The sequence below is a fragment of the Pseudophryne corroboree genome, chromosome 12 (assembly GCF_028390025.1).
Source record: "Pseudophryne corroboree isolate aPseCor3 chromosome 12, aPseCor3.hap2, whole genome shotgun sequence".
Taxonomy (NCBI): Eukaryota; Metazoa; Chordata; class Amphibia; order Anura; family Myobatrachidae; genus Pseudophryne; species Pseudophryne corroboree.
In genome coordinates, this window is record NC_086455.1 from 140,350,709 (window position 1) to 140,372,379 (window position 21,671).

The 21,671-nt window shown below is 44.6% G+C and overlaps 1 protein-coding gene and 2 pseudogenes across 3 annotated transcripts in view; 2 read left to right on the forward strand and 1 right to left on the reverse strand.

Moving 5' to 3' along the window:
- The window catches only part of CADM3 (cell adhesion molecule 3), a 456,644-nt gene that overhangs the window by 100,575 nt on the left and 334,398 nt on the right, over positions 1–21,671 (forward strand). The gene's annotated exons all lie outside the window — the stretch shown is intronic.
- On the reverse strand, positions 19,726–19,844 carry LOC134981702 (5S ribosomal RNA; annotated as a pseudogene).
- On the forward strand, positions 20,153–20,271 carry LOC134981681 (5S ribosomal RNA; annotated as a pseudogene).

Below are 21,671 nucleotides of genomic sequence, written 5' to 3' on the forward strand. Positions count from 1 at the left end.
GAAGACACGACAGTGGTCAGGTGAGGCAGATTCCAGACGGCATGTGGAAGTATTGCCGTATAAAGGGGCGGTCCATCGGACCTGGTGGCCATGGCAACAGCTGAAAAATCCACTTTTTGTTACCCCGAATCACATATCGGCAAAAAAGGACACAGTCTTTTCAGTCTCAGTCCTTTCGTCCCCATAGGGGCAGGCGGGCAAAGGCCAGTCATATCTGCCCAGGGGTAGAGGAAAGGGAAGAAGACTGCAGCAAGCAGCCCATTCCCAGGAACAGAAGCCCCTCACAGCTTCTGCCAAGTCCGCAGCATAACGCTGGGGCCGTACAAGCGGACTCAGGTGCGGTAGGGGGTCATCTCAAGAGTTTCAGTACGCAGGGGGCTCACTCGCAAGGGAACTCCGGGATCCTACATGTAGTATCCCAGGTGTACATTGGAAATTCGAGACATCTCCCCCTCACACAATTCACAGGCTGTATTCCCAGCAGGTGATAATCAAAGTACCCCTCTTACAACATGGAAGGGGGTAGTATCCCACACTATATTGTGGTACTGAAGCCAACCGGCTCGGTGAGATCTGAAATATTTGAACACTTACATACAAGCGTTCAAATCAAGATGGAGTCACTCAGAGCAGTGATAGCGAACCAGGAAGAAGGGGACGATATGGTGTCACTGGATATCAGGGACGCTTACCTACAGGTCCAAATTTGCCCTTCTCACCAAGGGTACTTCAGGTTCCTGGTACAGAACTGTCACTATCAGTTCAGACGCTGCCGTTTGGGTTGTCCACGGCGCCCCGGGTCTTTACCAAGGTAATGGCCGGAAGGATGATTTTTCTTAAAAGGAAACATGGACGCTTTCCTGATAAGGGCAAGGTCCAGAGAACAGTTGGAGGTCGGAGTAGCACTATCTTAAGTAGTTCTACGTCAGCACGAGTGGATTCTAAATATTCCAAAATCGCAGCTTTTTCCGATGACACGTCTACTGTTCATAGGGATGATTCTGGACACAGTCCAGAAAAACGTGTTTCTCCCAGTGGAGAAAGCCAGGGAGTTCTCCGAGCTAATCGGGATCCTCCTAAAACCAGGAAAAGTGTCAGTGCATCATTGCACAAGAGTCCTGGTAAAAATGGTGGCTTATTACGAAGCAATTCCATTCGGCAGATTTCCCGCAAGAACTCTTCGGTGGGATCTGCTGGACAAATGGTCCGGATCGCATCCTCAGATGCATCAGCGGATAACCCTATATCCAAGGACAAGGGTGTCTCTCCTGTGGTGATTACAGAGTGCTCATCTTCTAGAGGGCCGCAGATTTGGCATTCAGGATTGGATGCCGGTGACCACGGAGGCCAGCCTGAGAGGCTGGAGAACAGTCACACAGGGAAAAAATTTCCAGGGAAGTGTGATTAAGTCTGGAGAATTCTCTCTGCATAAATAAGCTTAGAGCAAATTTATAAGGCTCTAAACTTAGCAAGACCTCTGCTTCAAGGTCAGCCGGTATTGATCCAGTGGGATAACATCACGGCAGTCGCCCACGTAAACAGAAAGGGCGGCACAAGAAGCAGGAGGGCAGTGACAAAACTGCAAGGATTTTTCGCTAGGCGGAAAATCATGTGATAGCACTGTCAGCAGTGTTCTTTCCGGGAGTGGACGACTGGGAAGCAGACTTCCTCAGCAGGCATGACCTCCACCCGGGAGAGTGGAAACTTCATAGGGAAGTTTTTCAGCATGATTGTGGACCGTTGGCAAAGACCAAAGGTGGACATGATAGCGTCCCGCCCGAAAAACGGGACAGGTATTCCGCCAGGTCATGAGACCTTTAGGCGATAGCTGTGGATGTTCTGGTAACACCGTGGGTGTACCAGTCAGTGTATGGGTTCCCTCCTCTGTTTCTCATAACCAAGGTATTGAGAATTATAAGACATAGAGGAGTATGAACTATACTAGTGGCTCCGGATGGGCCAAGAGGGACTTGGTACCCGGAGCTTCAAGAGATGCTCACAGAGGACTAAGGGCCTGGGGAGCTAAGAAGGGACTTGCTTCAGCAAGTACCATGTCTTTTCCAAGAATTACCGCGGCTGCGTTTGACGGCATGGCGGTTGAATACCGGATTCTGAAGGGAAAAAGGCATTCCATAAGAGGTCATACCTACCTTGGTCAAAGCCAGGAAGGAGGTGACCGCACAACGTCATCACCACATGTGGTGAAAATATGTTGCGTGGGTAAGGCCAGGAAGGCTCCACGAAGGAAATTCAACTAGGTCGATTCTGCACTTCCTGAAAACAGGAGTGTTTTGAGTCTCAAATTGGGGTTCATTAAGATTTAAATTTCGGCCCTGTAGATTTTCTTCCAGAAAAAATTGACTTCAGTTCCTGAAGTCCAGATTGTAAAGGGTGTATTCCATATACAGTTCTTTTGTGCCTCTAGGGGCACCGTGAGATCTCAACATAGTGTTGGGATTCCTTAAAATCATATTGGTTTGAACCGCTCAAATCTGTGGATTTGAAATATCTCACATGGAAAGTGACCATGCTGTTGACCAATATCTCACATGGAAAGTGACCTTGTTGTTAGTCCTGGCCTCGGCCAGGCGATTGTCAAAAAGAATGGGCGGTTTTGTTTTACAAAAGCCCATATTAGAATTTTCCATTTGAACAGGGCAGAACTGGGACTCGTCTCCAGTTTCTTCCTAAAGGGGTGTCAGCGTTGTCACCTGAAACAACCTATTGTGGTGCCTGCGGCTACTGGGGACTTGGAGGACTCCAAGTTACTAGACGTTGTCAGGGCCCTAAAAATATATATATATATATATATATATAGTTAGGACGGCTGGAGTCAGAAAGTCTGACTTGCTGTTTATATTGTATGCACCCAACAAGCTGGGTGCTCCTGCTTCTAAGCAGTCTATTGCACGCTAGATTTGTAGTACAATTCAGCTTGCACATTCTGTGGCAGGCCTGCCACAGCCGAAATATGTAGATGCCCATTCCACAAGGAAGGTGGCCTCATCCTGGGCGGCTGCCCGAGGAGTCTCGGCATTATAACTTTGCCGAGCAGCTACGTGGTCAGGGGAGAACACGTTTGTAAAATTTTACAAATTTGATACTCTGGCTAAAGAGGACCTGGAGTTCTCTCATTCGGTGCTGCAGAGTCATCCGCACTCTCCCGCCCGTTTGGGAGCTTTGGTATAATCCCCATGGTCCTGACGGAGTCCCCAGCATCCACTAGGACGTTAGAGAAAATAAGAATTTACTTACCGATAATTCTATTTCTCGTAGTCCGTAGTGGATGCTGGGCGCCCATCCCAAGTGCGGATTGTCTGCAATGCTTGTACATAGTTATTGTTACAAAAATCGGGTTATTACTATTGTTGTGAGCCATTTTTTCAGAGGCTACTTCGTTTTGTTATCATACTGTTAACTGGGTTCAGATCACAAGTTGTACGGTGTGATTGGTGTGGCTGGTATGAGTCTTACCCGGGATTCAAGATCCTTCCTTATTGTGTACGCTCGTCCGGGCACAGTACCTAACTGAGGCTTGGAGGAGGGTCATAGGGGGAGGAGCCAGTACACACCATGTGACCTAAAAAGCTTTTTAGATGTGCCCTGTCTCCTGCGGAGCCCGCTATTCCCCATGGTCCTGACGGAGTCCCCAGCATCCACTACGGACTACGAGAAATAGAATTATCGGTAAGTAAATTCTTATTTTTCAAACAATTGATCATCCCCCTATTTTTCTTACGCAGTGAGATAGTAATAACATAACGTTTTAGAGTTGCATTTTCCTTATTCAGAAGGGTGCACAATAATTTTAACAAAATGACCCAGATGTCATAGTCAGACATAAATCGGGTGTATAATTCTGTTGCAGATTATTCCCCCCAAATAAAATCTGCCACCTCAGCTCAGTGAGCCAGATGCAGTCCGTGAAACTGCACTGGTTACACTGTGACTGGCAGTGACTTCCTATTGGAAGTCCTACCTGCCAGCTACCTGCAGGACAGGAAGTTCCATTGGTAGATGTTTCTTGTCTGTGGGACTGCCAGACCAGGCTGCGATTAGCAGAGAGCTGGCTTCCTGTAGGAAGCCAGCTCTCTGCTAATCGCAGAGAGCGCTGGTGTATATGCTCTGACATTGGGGGTAATTCCAAGTTGATCGCAGCAGGAATTTTGTTAGCAGTTGGGCAAAACCATGTGCACTGCAGGGGGGGGGGGGCAGATATAACATGTGCAGAAAGAGTTAGATTTGGGTGGGTTATTTATTTCTGTGCAGAGTAAATACTGGCTGCTTTATTTTTACACTGCAAATTAGATTGCAGATTGAACACACCACACCCAAATCTAACTCTCTCTGCACATGTTATATCTGCCTCCCCTGCAGTGCACATGGTTTTGCCTAACTACTAACAAAATTCTTGCTGCGATCAACTTGGAATTACCCCCATTGTGTGTACAGAAATACATTGCATATATTCCCCCATAAATTGGTACTGTATGTATTCTGCGGTGCCCCCAGCCCTATCCCTAGGCCTGGTTGGCTACTCATCATCACCATGACTGCAACTTACACCTGCCTATGCTTATTACAAATGATACATCTGGAGAAAGGCGTATTTATGCTTATGTTCAACTCTGCATAACCTGCAGTTCCAGCAACACTTCCTCACTGGATTTTACCTATGTGAGCACACATTACAGCCCTTTATGGCCCCTCAGACACACATGGAGATGTGATGGAAAGGTGTAGGCCTCTACATTGCCCATACTTGTATTATGCTTGCACAGAGTGAAAACACACAATACCTTTGCACAGTGCCAACAGCCCCATTGTATCTCATCACTATACCTGTACATAGATACACCCTGCATTATCCTATCCTAGAAAGCAACAAGTAAACCCATGTAAACTGTCCTATATAGCAAATATGTGTGCATACTGTAATTAAAAATACAATGAAATGTCATGGCTTATGGCTTGCTTTATTATTATAATGGCCGCAACCTAAATAGGGATTATAAACTAAGAAAAATAACAAACATTGGGGGGGGGGGGGCATTAATGTTGTGCCTAGGGGTATCCCGACCCTTAAATCCACCTCTGTTTGTGATGCATGGGTTCCACTATTTTGGTGTCAATCACCTGATAGTCTCCAACCAGATCCAAATTATTCCGATCACGTGGCCACTCATCCTATAGGAGTATAGTGTGCCTTGTATAAAATCTGGACTTACACGCTAGCCACTGCCAGAATAACTTCTCTACTCAGAATCCATCTCACTGGCTCCTGGCTCAACTGCCGCTGTTCAGTATGGGAGGCATTCAATATGCCGGCTGTCGAGATCCTAGCGCTCAGCATACCGACGCCGGGATCCCGACAGCCGGCATACCGACAACCATTCTCCCTCTTGGGGTGTCCATGACACCCCTGGAGGGAGAATAAATAGCGTGGTGCGCATAGCTCACCACCGTACCCGTAGTGTGGCAAGCGCAGCGAGCCAGCAAGGGGCACTTTTGCGCTCGGGATCCCAAGCGTCAGTATAACATAGTACACACGTTCAGTATCTATCTCCAGTCTTACCACTACAGTCTGCAAAGCACTGTTTGTGTTGGTTTGGTCATGAATTTCGACTGTAAGCTCTAGTGGGACAGGGACCGATTTGAATTAGTAAACGTTCTCTGTAAAGCTTCGGGTAACAAGCAGGTGCTCTGTAAACAGATTGAAATGAATAGATTTATCTTTATGGGATTGCACAAATAGATAATTGTCAACAAAAAAGGTAGTTCCTAAGATCATGGGCGGAGTTAGGGATCATGGCGCCAATAGGCACAACAGTAATGGCTGCCCTCCTCTGCCTAATTTTATTATTTTCATTGATTGGTTATAAGCCCTCATGTGCTGATTGGCAATTTAATATAATAATAAAAACAGCCATGAACTATGACTATAACTATTTCGTTGTTGTTTTTATTATCATGTATGCATATTTACTAAACAGGTGCAGTCCTACCTTTTACAATCTACTCAAGATCCCGTAAGTAGAGTGGAAATATTTAGCAGTTACTGGTAAATTTTGGACTGACAGTACCAACACAAGTAATCCAAGAGCCGTCCCCCAACAAATGCTGCCCCTAGGCAGGTGCCTCACGTGCCTACTGGGAAATTCACCACTGGCTAAGATAAGGAACACGCAAGGCAGGATGAATGAGGCAGTGAGCTGAGACCATCAGCACAACCCAAATAATGGGGCAGATGTATTAACCTGGAGAAGGCATAAGGAAGTGATAAACCAGTGATATGTGCAAGGTGATAAAAGCACCAGCCAATCAGCTCCAATATGTAAATCAACAGTTAGGATCTGATTGGCTGGTGTGTTTATCACCTTGCACATATCACTGGTTTATCACTTCCTTATGCCTTCTCCAGGTTAAGACATCTACCCCAATGACTGAAATTTTGAAAGTGAGGGTGGAAGTCCTAGTAGACGTATCTAAATACATAGAAGACTGAAGAAAACAAATGGATCTGGATGGATCTCCCAAAATTTACCTGCCCCTGATATGCTCAAACTCTACCCCCAATATAACACAACCCATTAGAGCCCAGAAATGCCCCGTGTGGATAAAATTCTGCCCCTTTTGCGGTCTGCTAATCCAGACAGTACTGCTAAAAACTAGACATTTTCAAGGTATGCCTCATGACTTTTCTACCCTCACATTTTTGAATATAGCAATTTTACATGTATACATATTGTAAGTTGCTATTGTATTTTTCTGCAGTTATATCTATAAAGGCATTATGATAGAGCTATTCTGCTTGTTACGTCCTATGATGCTCTACTAGCCACAGGCCAGGAAATGCAAATTAGAATCTCCAGCTCTGCTGCACTGAGTTCTTAGCGGACGTTTTGTCCCGCATGGGCCATTATACAAGCTCCACCGAACCCGTATCCAGTAAGAGTTGATCTTGAAGAAAACGATTCCATGCTTTCCTGGCCAAGCAGCAACTTCAGAAAGTCCATTAGTTTTCTTTGTCATCGCCTGTTTTCCTTCCTTTGTTGATACTAAAAGCCATAAATGCAACACAGCTGCCCCAAGGGATCATAGGAGATGTTTAATATACCGCTGTGCAGTACTCCACTCTACATTAAATGCAATTAATGGCTTGGAAATAGGAGCTGCTTCGGCCCCTCCCTTTGCCTTCTTCCAGATGTTGTCTGTCATATCACAGTAATAGCCCAGGACAAGGAGTTTCTGTGCATTACAACTGAAGCATCGGTGGGCAAACATGACTTGCATCAGTCCCCCAGCGACTGGGTACACATGTGCTGCTGTAAATGGAAAATGCTTAAAGTGGTCCTAATGGAAAAAATCTGCACTGTATGTTGTTTTTTTTAAGTGGACCTGTCACCACGAATGTATATACTCTAATAACACGGTACAGTAAAACAGATTGTATTCTTACAGAAATCACTTCTTTTCAGGGCCGGTGCAAGGTATCTCTGCTCCCTAGGCAAAGTTTCAGCCTAGCGCCCCCTAATCTGCAACACCCCCACCTCCCAGAGGTATCATTATACATAGACAGAGAAAAGGGATGACACTCAGGGACGTTTAAAATGAAAAGATATATTGTAATATGTATAAATGTTAGGTGGCATATTAGGAATCAATAGGACACTGAGGCCAGTTTCTCCAATGCGCTGTGCAAACCTCTCCCCACCCCACCCCCCAACCACCCTCTATGGTCCTGCAGAAACCCCATGGGCTACTTACCATATGTTGTTTTCCCTCATTATTGGCAGGGTTCTTCCTACAGTCAGCCACAGCATTACAGCAACGCTGCTGGGTGCAGACATGTAGTCAGGTGCTGCTTGCTGCTGGAGAGCCGGGATCCAGGGCCCTGGTGGAGGTGAATCAGGGCTATGAGGAGTGACCGTGGGGCGCCTCTCAGGAGCAATAGTTATATCTGCCTCCACATGACTTGATGTGACACGTGTCAGCACGGAAGAAGCGCTGAGGCACTATACAGTGCAGCCTGATAGTGGCAGCTGTACCTGATTAGACCTGCAGCCGCTGCCGGTGCAGTGTAATAGGGGATGTCTCGTACAGAGACACCCTTCACTTTATTGCTTGATGAATTCTGTGGCGCCCTCCAAGGGCCGGTGCCCCTAGGCAGCCGCCTAAAGCTGCCTAATGGAAGAGCCGGCCCTGCTTCTTTTTAAGGAAACATTTACCTGTGTATTTTCTCTCACTCATCTGCTGTGCTGAGTCACTGGTGTTTCCATAACGGGTGCACCCATTTTTTAAATACTCACCTCTCCGGAGTCCAGCGCCAACATCCGCGGCGCTGTTAAAACACTGTTAAAAATGGCTCAGCGGCCATTTTCACGGAGTTCTGCGCAGTAGAGAAATCTCAGGGAAAATGGTCGCCGCACCATTTTCCCGGAGATCTGCCCATGCGCAGTAAAGTCTGAGCCCTCTTGTGCTCAGACTCTCAGCGCTGCCGGCAGAGAGGAGGGGATCCGAACCCTTAAAGCGCCCCTGTGCTGAGTATATGGCTCCTACTCCTACCACTGTATTAGGGAGAAGAAATGAAATAATACTAGTGTTTATTTTGTATACACCTGTGTGGTTTTTAGGTGGCTGGACAGCCGGTTTGTGCAGTCAGTAATATTTCATGAGAATACATCCTTTGAAATTACAGTACCAGGATACACATCACATGTCAAACGTCAGTCAACTTGTCATTTACTGGCCACACTTCACTCGTTGTGCCTTAGTGACGTCCACAGTAAATCAATAGGCTGCATTCTTGCGAGTATTGTACAGCCTGAAAAAATGGCTGTTGCCTACTGTTTGGAGGTGACAGATACTTTACATCTCAAATATACTTTCTGTTCAGAATAGGCATGAAGGGCCCCCCAGGGAATGCAGTGGTAGTGGCCCAAGCTTAAGGGTGTGGCCAGTCACCAGAGGGGGTGTGGCCAGTCACCACAGAGAGACTTGGCTATCCATTTGAGAGGACATGCACAGAACAGGGTTGCTTTATAAAGGAGGGGGCAGCGGTCAGGATCACCCAGTTTCATAGGCCATAGAAATAGACCAAGCACCCAAGTCCATTATTATTATTATTATTATTATTATTATTATTATCCTTTATTTATATGGCGCCACAAGGGTTCCGCAGCGCCCAATTACAGAGTACATAAACAAATAATCAAACATGAAAACAGCAACTTACAGTTGACGACAATATAGGACAAGTACAGGGTAAATAAACATAGCTACATTAGCAGATGACACTGGAATAAGTATCAGGTGGCAGAAGACTGCTGGATGTGGTGCAGCTGAAGATTATTAAAGTAAGAAAAGGGTAAGCACATGAGGGAAGAGGGCCCTGCTCGTGAGAGCTTACATTCTAAAGGGGAGGGGTAGACAGACAGGGGTGAGACAGATGGGGTACATAGAGAGCGTGGAACAGAGGTTTAGGATGAGATTTGGCTGGGTTTGGGGAAGAAGTGGGTCTTGAGAGCCCGTTTGTGATCTGTGATCCGCTGCACTAAGTTACTGACCCCTAGGGGTGTGTTATAGAAGACCTGTAATTAGATAGACAGTCATTAGGTCGGCAGGGTCAAAAGGTCAACACCTGGAAAAGGGGGACAGTAGAAATGGTTGACAGAGATAAAAGGTCATCATGGCAATAATCAACACAAAAATGGTCGACACAAGTGTTTAATGTTTTTGGAGTGTCATTTTCTGTGTTTCATCATTTGTGACCACAACTAGTGCAAAGGTATACTCACGCGGCTTTGCTTCGCTTGACAAGCTTCAGGTAAGGTGCCTCGCTCCGCTACTGCTGCACTCCGCACAGGTTACCGTTGCCAGTCATAGTCCACGTGGATGGTAAACCAAGCAAAAGTTGAAAAATATGTGAAAAACAACCATATGTGTGTCGTGCATGGTGATGTCGACCTTCAGCACTGTCTTCCTTTTACCTGTTGACTTTTTGACCATATGGTGTCGACCTATTGATTGTCTAGTCCAGCGGTTCCCAACCTTTCTTCTCTCCCGCACCCCTTGATTAAGCTTTTTTAAAAGCTCTCATAAATCCCCCCCACCCATCCGTCCTAGCCATTAAAGTTCTAAATTGATTCAGCAACTTCCATTATGTGTATACATTCACTGACCCACAGGTGAGTGAGACGGGCTGTGACATGTACATGTCTGCTCACCTAAAGGGACTGTGGGATAGCGGCAGGGCTGTTTCTAGACAATTTGGCTCCCAGTGCGAGATTTAAAAATGCTCTCCCCCCCCCCCCCCCCATTGACATAAAAAAATGCCCCCCCGCCCATATAGCTATAGAAAGAAAAAGTATGCGCGCACTCCCGTCAAGGGGGCGTGGCCTAAATAAAATGGGTGTGTCTCGTTAAAATGGACGTGGCCTCGTCTGAAAAGACTACCTTACACCCCAGTTTTTGACCTTGCGCTGACAGATCACGGCAACCACAGGAAAAAAATAAGAAAAATTATATTATGCCATACACCGCAATGCCCTTGATACATTAAATCCCAATTTTACAGATTACGGCAGGCAAGTGTCCCCATTTTACACAATACGGCAGGCAAGAGTCCCCATTTTACACATTACGGCAGGCAAGAGTCCCCATTTTACACATTACGGCAGGCAAGAGTCCCCACACATTACGGCAGGCAAGAGTCCCCATTTTACACAATACGGCAGGCAAGACTCCCCATTTTACACAATACGGCAGGCAAGAGTCCCCATTTTACACAATACGGAAGGCAAGAGTCCCCATTTTACACAATACGGCAGGCAAGAGTCCCCATTTTATACATTAGGCAGGCAAGAGTCCCCATTTTATACATTAGGCAGGCAAGTGTCCCCATTTTATACATTAGGCAGGCAAGAGCCCCCATCTTATACATTAGGCAGGCAAGTGTCCCCGTTTTAATTTTACACATTTTACACATTACGGCAGGTGGCAGAGGAGGGGGGGGGGGAGAGAGAGAGAGACTTACGTTTGAAGAGGTTCTTCCCGCTCTTCGGCCCGCCTCTCCCTCGTCGCGCCGGCCCTTCCTGTAGCTTGGCTCCCCCTCCTCCCTCTTCCCGAGTACCCAGCTCGGGGGGCAGAGTTTCGCAGAATGACGCGATTGCATCACGACGAACCGCGTCATTCCGCGAAACTCTGCCCCCCAAGCTGAGCACTCGGGAAGAGGGGGGAAACAGAGAGCAGCAGTAGTGCCGCGGCGGGCAAGAAACGGCACTGGATAGCAGACTGTATAACCCAGGGAGAGTGGTCAGGGGAAGGGACCACAAAAGACACACTAACACACACAGATCTCGTCCCTAGGACAAACTGTATCCTGTTCTCACTGTGTACTATGGCTAGGAGGTACAGAGATATATTCTCATCAACACTATTTGTCCCCACCCTCCATCCATTAATGAACAGTACACAGTGTAAATAATAGAGTGAATAACGTTTATACTGTACTCCAAAAAGATCCTTATATAGGCTATATCTATTTTGCATTTCTCAACTGTGTACATATTATTGACAATCAATATATGTATTACTTGTCAGACTTGTCAGACTTTCAGTGGCAGATAGCATTGTGTTTTCATTCCGCTGGCCTTTCTTCCGTCTTTCAGCCGCGGCTGCATGTGCTCGGCGTCCTCAGAGCGCAATAGCGCATGTTTCAGGGGGCTCCTACATGCAGCCACAGCGGTGTGACCTGGCGTCTTCCATGCACGGCTGCGCCAGGTCACGCAGCTGCCACTACCGGCTTCGATTTGAAGCACCCCTCTGCAGTCCGGCGCATACCCCTGGGAACTGCTGGTCTAGTCCATCTGGTTACTATTTATACATTGGAACCTGACCTCTAGAGGAGGGAGTGGGGCCCTCAGGCAGTAGGGCCCATTGGTAATTTGCTCTGTACACCTGTGGACTAGTAAGATCCTGTTTGTGGTCCCTCATGGCTTCTTCAGATATAAAGCACTGAAGTGAGATACTGTATGTATGTTGTGTGGATTACTGTAACTGTGGCCAGACCGTGCTGGTGATCACTGCACTGTGAGTGAATGAGGCCTAAAACCTAAGACCTTAACCACACTTTACCATACCTCCCATCTAATCCTGCCACCCTGACTGCCACAACCTACAGTATGTTCAAATTGCTGTGACTGCCAAGTAATGGGAGGGGGGGACTAAGACACCAAGTACTTCATAAGGTTTGAGACATGTCCCAATGTATTATAACCACACCCCCAATAAGGTGTCCCCATGTTTATGTACAGTAAGTAGTGGCATGGACACAGTGTCCTGATTTTCCCCGGAAGAACAGTATGCTACAAACTGCAGCTTTCACTCTATGGCTCTCTTGACAAAAATGGGCTGATGGGGAGTTGAATGCAAATCTACATTGTGAAAGGATCTTGCGTGTTTTCAGACTGCATGGGGCGATTAATATTATACACAAATTGATCACTTCTCTACTTGTGCTTGACAGGGGTGTAAATGGGTGGTGACCGCCTTGTCAACAGAACTGAAGGCTATACAGGGCTGTGCATACATAGAAATCTCCTGCACCATGGATAGGGCTGGTCCAATTGCCTGCTGATAATGTCTGTATTATTAGCTTGTTATTGGCATTTTGAGATATATATATATATATATATATATATAAATATATATATAATGTGTTATGTGAAAAGATAAAAGAAAGCTGAAGTAATATGGACACTAAATTTACATTGTAAATGGAACTGGCCCCTGCCACTGAAGCTACAGTAGCAGGGGCCATCTTGTTGTAGCCTACTATAATTCGGCAGAGCATGAGAGGAAATATGTTCAGTGCTGTAGGTTAGTAGGCGCAGTCATGGATGATGGCTCCTCCCTTTTTCTTCTTGCCACTGGACCATTCAGTAGACTCCCCTTTTGAAATTGTGCTTTTTGATATTCTGCTGGAATATGTTTTGCTGTGACCTGAATGCTTGTAATAATATCCTGTGTTGACTGCCATTCTGTTATCTAGCAATTCTCATATATTTGCCCATTACTTGTACTCATTCATTCAATAAATATAATAACAAATATAGAAGAAGCTGGTAATGATCCAATTGAATTTGATATGTTTGTTATCAAGCATTGCAGCCATTTTCCAGGCCCGACACCAATGGCCTGATGTCTCTGTTTCAGCCCTTGTAGTCAGTCTCACTAAAATAGGGACAGATATACAAATACATTTCCAAAACTGAAAGTGGTGGACACAGATAAAGAAAAAATTGACACAGGATCAAACACACACCCGGGGCAGAACCATTCTCATATGCAAGCTGACAGATTCCACTACCATAACATTTTTGTGAATGTATCGACTTATTACATCATGGCCCACACTAATGCTATGGAAAACTGACACCACAGCATATGTCAGCCACATTGATTCTTCTTTGACAGGGATCAATCGCTGCTCAACTGCAGAACTGAAGCTGGACCTTCTTTGTAGCAAGTGTGGGTCATGAAGAGATAGATTTCACCATCTGGCCTCCCCCGGGCATTTATCCTGAGCACCTATCACTCTACAATGATTCCAGCAGGGCTGAGGGGCTGGTAGAGACTCTAGCGGCATGGTTTCACTGGCCTGTTGCTTACACGTATTCTGAGGGATCAACAGGACCTGGGGTGGGGGGGGGGGTGCAACTGAGCAGGTCCATTGAGTTTGTGATTTATGGGCCAGATTTGACACTCCAAGATTTTTGGGCCTCTTTTTCAAATAATGATCTAAACCTGTTCAGAAACCTTGCAAACCTTACTGGCATGGTACCTACAGCATAAGGTTGTGAAAATACTGTGGGGGATATGTATTAAGCAGTGGAGAAGTGCTCAGTTGCAGCCAATCCGCTTTTAGCTGTCATTTATGTAGAACAGTCTTTGAAATGACAGTTATTAGCTGATAGGTTACTTTGGAGCAACTTCTCAACTGTATCTCTCTTCAAGGGTGGATACATTCCTCTCTGTTTCCCTAAATAGCAACTTTCTGTCAAAATCCTATCTTCACCCTTCACCTTTTCCCACATTTGTCCTAGAACCCATTGAGGTATATTCAATTCTTGTCGGAAACTGCCTCTTGTCGGAAAGACGGCAGTTTCCGACAGGTTTAGGTCGGAAGGGGTTCCATCTATTCAATGCCGGCTGTTGTTTTCAGACAAGTCATGAAATTCCTGACGGAATAGCCGTGGATCCACGTGCTATTGTCGGAAACGCGCCCAAATCCGTCAGGTTTTGGCCCTGTTTCCGACAATCTCAATCCGACTTTAAAAAAAGGTGGATTGAGGAGATGAGACGGGGAGCGGGGACATGTTTTGAGGAGTGTGGGGACAGGGGAGGATTAGGAGGAAGAGATGGAGGGCGGGTGATGAGGACGGGAGAGGAGATGGAGTCGGGACGGATGAGGAGGAGCTGAGAGGAGGAGACAGGTACATTCAGTGCCAGAGCCGGAACCTCGCTTGCTGGAGCTGTGAGGTCTGGCGGCAGCGCCCCATCCTCCTGCTACACTGCTGCAGCCACGGTGTTCCCTGATCTCCCGGACGCAAAGACCTGCTAGCAGAAGGGAGCCACCGGTAGAGCGCCTGTCTGTGTCCTTTCGGACAATGTCAATCCGACTTTGAAAAAAGTTGGATTGGCATTGTGAACGGCCAATCCTTTCAGATTGCCCGTTCATTGAATACTGCATACACTGAATATACCGCATTGTCCCCACGTCAGAGATTACACAGCCTGGGGAAGTTTTCAGGTGGAGGCTGATTGTACAAGGGTCCCCCAAAGTATCTCCTACGCTACTATTTCTCCTTATCACCTACATGATGTATGAGCTAAGAGGTTTGGTGGGTTTATGGCGTTAAACAACAGCCGAGTTAAATCTGCACTAAGCTGTGTGACTGAGATGTTCATATATAAACTATAAAGGCAAAATCTGTTGTTTTGTAAAGTTTTGCTACTATAGACAACTAAAAGTTCCTTCCATAGCAATTTCATAGCTAAGCTCCTTTCATTGATGGCAATTCACTCAGGTCATGAAGCTGAAAAAGCTGTCCTATCATTGGTATCACTGGGCCATGTATGAATCCACAATGCCCATCATTTACCATTTAGTCAGTGTTTGCTGATTGGCTCCTTTATGTTCCACCTGATTCTCAAATGGTGGCTATTTAGTTGCCACCTTTCTGACGGATCGAAAACGATTCTTTAATTTACTCACCGTCAGTATGTCCCTGAAATACAGCTGAATTTCAGGAGAGGTCGAATAGATTCTCCTGACTTTGTTTATGTGTAATATTCATGAGGTTTGTTTAACATTCATGCAGGGCTGGTCCCTAGTGAATTGCTAGGCTCATTTTCATAATAGGTGAACTGTAACATGGTTGACTGTTAGAGATAGCTTTCTGATCACGTTTGGTGGTGGTTTCCTATAGAAACCACAGATTCCTCTGGAACATAAGCTCTGCGAGCAGGAGTCCTCTGTGATCGCTACATGATTATGAGATCTGCATTTTATAATGGTTATTACTGCATGTATATTTGTATATCTGTAAACTTGTGAACCTGTCTATAACTGTCATCCTTGATGTCCCACGTACTATGTATGTACATGTATGTTCAATCCATTACAGTATGTTTGGTAATAGAAAGTTAGGAATCATGCTGTAATGTTAAACATACACAGTAGGGCGGGATGCATCAAAGCATAATTTATGGTTAAACCTCGGAAAATGGACGTTTCTGAGGTTAGGCAGCTTACCGCATATGCACCAATCTCCGGAATGTGATACATTCCATAATTTGTATGCAGTAGCCAACACCATATTTAGATGGCGTTACCCTATAGAAGCCTGTGGGCTTCTTGCCATGTTTCTCACTGAGAGGATCCATCTGAATCCTTCCCATCACCCCCTGCAGCGAGTGCATGACTTGACACATGCACAGAAGGACTACTGGGGCCTAAACCTGGAAATCCTTGCACAAAGACAGCTCTTACCGAGAGAACTGTTCTTTGTGATTGTCTTTAAGCATACGGTGTTAATAAATGCCATTATGCTTGCGATGCGTGGCGGGATGTATCGCATTCAAAATGGCTGTCAGACATCTTCCCATAATGCACAGTAATTGCAGCAATTATACTATTAAAGTCAGTCTATAGTGCCAGTGGTGTCATAAGGGGGTGCAGGGGGTTCAGCCTGCATCCTGGTATCACCCTTGGAGGGCGTGGCACCAAAATGTCGACTCCTCCACAGGGACAGGAGCTGGGTGCTGCAGTGTGACAGTCTCCTGCAGCACACGGCCCCTGTCATAGATGAAGAAGCCGATGCTGGGCAAATCCCAGGAGTGATGATTGTGGGATCCCCGTGAGACCACGCCCCTCTTTATACGGTCACACTCCTTTTGTGCAGCCACACCCCTTTTCACCGCAAGGAAATCCCCATACCCGGTGACGCCCCTGTATAGTGCATTCCTAAAAATACCTTTGGAACTTGCTTTATATGAAATTATCAAGATCAATGTAATTTCTGGATAATATCAACATTATCCAAATATGTGTGTTTAGCATATTTATGTGAATACTAGTCTAGAACACTTACCCAGAATGCACTGGTAGCTGTATTGAGCTTTTCCAGTATTTGTGAATGAGACCCAACCAGGTCTTGTGAAACATTTTTGTATCGGCCCACAGATTAAGAGGTGCTGAAAGGACAGGAGAAGAAGAGAAGCTGACAGGTATACACGGGGGAAGGGAGGGTGGGAAGCGGACTCATAAGGGTTATAAATAGAAATAGAACAGATGGGAGATCAATAGGACGGTGACACGAGCAGTGCATGACACTATCCAAGATGGGATTATAGCATGGGCTGCCAACAGCTTGAGGAACGTCTTGTTATTCCACATTTCTAGACAGCTTTATTGACCACAACAAATGCACCAACACATTTTCTAATTCCATGTGCTCAGCTGCAATAATACATGCTCTGTACTATGGACATACGGATGGCTGACGTGCAGCTTGTCTTTTGGCACCTTGGTGGAGTGGAGAAGGATGAAAAGACCTAGAATCCCTTTAATGGACTTCTAGTTCTCCTTGATAAAAAGCAGTACAACAGAAATACTGTATTTCACAGACACGTAGACAGCGTTGAGTCTGATCTGCCTTATCCATCTCCCTTTCATGTGAAAACGAGCTCACTTCAAGCCCGGCAGAACACAAGTGATGGATGTAACAGCTGGCGTGATCGTGTGATCTTCACACGTCCCCTTGACGTCACGTGGAGGAGAGTTAGAGGTGGGATGATGTATAATGAAACATGGGGCTGCTTGCATGCTCTCTTCCACTGTTGGGTGGCCAGGTGGCCACTTCTCAAGGCCAAAAATAGCTTCTTGCATTTCTTATGTTCTCAAATATACAATGATAATATTATTTTGGCGCTTTCCACAAAATGAAACTCTTAAAATGGCTGCCTCTGCTCTGTGCAGCTTGTAGGTGCTCATTAATCTGCGTACATGACAGAGATGTGTGGACCTCTGTATTTTGGTTCTAATTCATTATTGTGTTTTGGTTCTGGCAAAACCACCCTCAAGTGTTGTTTGGATTCGAATTTCGGTTCAGTTTAAAATCAATAAAAGATATATAATCATTGATTATAAGTCGATAAAAACAGCTAATATCATGTAATTTTTGCGATCCAAAACCCCAAAATTCAGATTTAAAATCCAAATTCCGAACCATGGGAATATCTGAACTGGAGTTCTGTTTGGATCCTCAAGAGATCCGGAACAGGTTTTGGTTTGGATCAGCAAAATTTGGGTGAGTTTGAGTTTCTGAAGAACTGAACTGCACATCTCTAATACTTTTCAGGTCCTATCTCCATTATTTTAGTTAGATTAATTAGTTCTGTAGCACTTAGCGTCAGCATGGCTGCAGTATAGCATTTGTATGCCCATTATTGCCTGTTAAGAGATCATAAAGATAAAACTGATCGAAAACAATCAGTTTGCTTTCTGAATGCATTTCCTCTTTTGGAGGTGGTTTAGGCTGAATTTGTCATAAAGCAGTTAGTTACTGATCACACACAGTGGGGAGATTTAACAAAGCTTGAAGATTGATAAAGTACCAACTAATCAGCTTCTGTCATTTTTCAAACACAGCCTGTAACATGACAGTTTGGAGCTGATTGTTTGGTACTTCAGCTACACTTTATCTATAGCCAAGCTTTGATAAATCTCCCTCTTATAGTGAGAATTAGACCTTCAACGTACAACTTTTACTTTACTGCAGTGACTTGGGCCTGTCATTCTCCTCTCAAACTCAAGGATTCCCTTATGCTTTACTTTACTTTACTTTATAAATGTCCATCATTAAAATGAATTAGTTGACACTAAAATGGTTGTTAATGTTTTTTTTAAGTATAGTATTCTTTGTTAGAAATTATGTGTATGCAGGTATTGAGAATGCAGAGTAAGATAGGCATGCACCAGCGGATGACCAATTTACCTACACTCAAAATCCCGATGGTCAAAATCCCGACAACCATTGACCGATGGTCAAAATCCCAACATGGTCAAAATACCGACATTTTAAATACTGACAAGGTCAAAATACCCACAATTTAAAATGTCGACAGGTCAAAAAGTCGACATGAGTTTTTCATGAATTTTTTTTTATTGAAACTGACTTGCTCATACTTTACCATCCCAGTGGACCTGGAGGGGGAATATAATAGTGTGCCGAGCGCAGCGAGGCACAGTGCCCAAAGCATGGCGAGCACAGCCATGTTAGTGTTCTGACCTTGTCGGGATTTTGACCGTTGGTCAATTGTTGTCGGGATTTTGACCATTGGTCAATTGTTGTCGGGATTTTGACCGTTGGTCAATTGTAGTCGGAATTTTGACCATTGGTCAATTGTTGTTGGGATTTTGACCATTGGTCAATTGTTGTCGGTATTTTGATCGTCGTGGTTTTGATTGTAGGTATTTCATACTGATCCCACTCTGACTACTGTATGAAGAGCCCAGTTACTTAACCAGCGATGTTGGTTTTATTGAGGATAAAGCAAGTACGGCTGAACTCACTGTTATACGCACTGGGAGATGGAGCATACTGTAGTTTAAGTGGGTGCCATACAGCTCACCATCCGGTGAATATATGTAGGTAGCGGTGCAAGACGCTGGAAATGTTTCAGCAGGTAAACGCAGGTCTACGTGTAAGACAACTGGCTTCCACTGTTGGCAACAAGGGAGAAAAGAAGACTCTTTTGTGGGTGCACTCTTGAATGATTTATAGTATTCAGAATCAGATAGTTAAAAATCTTAAATTTTTATTCGTATCATAAAGTAAAACATCAAGTAGTTGGACACATGTTGAAGAAAAACAACACACATGAAAATAATAAGTCAATAGTGCCAATAAATATTGGATAGTAATTGTGAGCTGTCTGGGTTGAATCAAGTTTACAATCAAACAATAAAGCCACAAATTTGACTCCAAAGCCTGCCTGAGAAGGAGAGATATATGATATGAGCTCTACACTGGTTACAATTGCTATCAATTGGTGGTTAGTAGGGCATACTGATTGTGTAGGAGGAATGAAAAAGAAGAGAATATGATAGGAAAGATGAATCTGCTGTCAGCGTTAGACATGGAGCATGAATGCCGAAAGTTTCTACTACACCGAGTATTCCTCAAAAGTCTCCTATTTGAGTACTGACTCAGCCCGACACTGATTAGCTTCCAAGATCGGTTGGGTTCGGGCGTTTCCAGTGTGGTATGATAGTAGATAGTGGGAGGAGAGCTATAAGGGGGGATCTGCTGCCATCGTTAGACAGGGAGAACCCTGAATCAATGGTGAGAGTCCCGAAAGATAGTAAAATAAGAGAACCACACAGAGACAAGTGGGTTATGGGATTCGATACAGGGGAACATTCAATTTTAGTGATAAATTGGAATCTGTGTACAATATACACTGATCATAGAGTACATATATGAGCATACACTCCTCCCAGGGCCCCTCGCCATCTCCTATTCCCCAAAAATTTTCGTGAACTCTCATCAGTGATTCTAGAGCACAAGGTATCGGCACATATTTTTTCTACTATCATACCACACTGGAAACGCCCGAACCCAAACGATCTTGGAAGCTAATCAGTGTCGGGCTGAGTCAGTACTCAAATAGGAGACTTTTGAGGAATACTCGGTGTAGTAGAAACTTTCGGCATTCATGCTCCATGTCTAACGCTGACAGCAGATTAATCTTTCCTATCATATTCTCTTCTTTTTCATTCCTCCTACACAATCAGTATGCCCTACTAACCACCAATTGATAGCAATTGTAACCAGTGTAGAGCTCATATCATATATCTCTCCTTCTCAGGCAGGCTTTGGAGTCAAATTTGTGGATTTATTGTTTGATTGTAAACTTGATTCAACCCAGACAGCTCACAATTACTATCCAATATTTATTGGCACTATTGACTTATTATTTTCATGTGTGTTGTTTTTCTTCAACATGTGTCCAACTATTTGATGTTTTACTTTATGATACGAATAAAAATTTAAGATTTTTAACTATCTGATTCTGAATACTATAAATCATTCAAGAGTGCACCCACAAAAGAGTCTTATTTTCTCCCTTGTTGCCAGACGTTTCCTACTGACTCAGGGTGCACCACCAAATATAACAATCATTGGAAAAAATTGCCTTTTCCTATTTTATTATTGTATTTTGGTAATTACAAATATCTAGCTTTATATTCTCCTGTGCGGTATACCCCCTATATACAATTGTCTTCCACTGTTGTAGTCTCACACAGTAGAGGCAAGCGAGCCCCAGCACAATGTTGGTGGCCATCTTGGGATAGTGCATGAAGCCTTCCTGGAGGCAGTGCCAGATTATTAGGAATTTATTTGGCCAGTGGCAGTAATGAGTTTCTTCATTTGATCCACAGCTCTCAACTTTCCTTTGAAGGGACAGACCCGCTTTGTCCAGATATGAAATCCCTTTCTCAAGGGAAAATGGGTTGTTCTTTCCTATCTATTAAAGGGAACTGCTAGAAAAAGACCCTATCAGATATAGTATCTGCTGAGTTTCTCGTTGCATCCATGTGGAAGTCTATTTAAGAAGCGGTAAGACTCTTCTTACCGCTGCCAGCCAGTATACCTGGGAAATGTAGTACCACTCAGCTGTTGCGGTGAAACTGTTTTAGTAAATTAATTTGCAACAGGAGATCTTTGTTATAGCTGCATCGTGATGTATATACAGTACTGTACACACATGTATCATCTGCCTGTCAGGAACGTTATTAGGCACAATTGTATGAATAGTAGCAGATGAAATGGAAATTACAAAGACAGTTTAATTAAGTAGAACATTTTATTGCCAGCTCCCCCATAATCCCAAATATGTAATGTATGGTTTTATTGTAGGTACATCCACTAGCACGTATTTATTCGATTTTCATTAAATTACAATAATGTACACATGGCGTTTTTATGTAGCATTATTTGTTTCCCTTCTACCCAGACAATTTTGGGCTATTGACGCACATCGCAAGCTGATAGATGAGGTTATACTAAATTAATACCCAGTATAGAGAAGCCAGGCTTGCG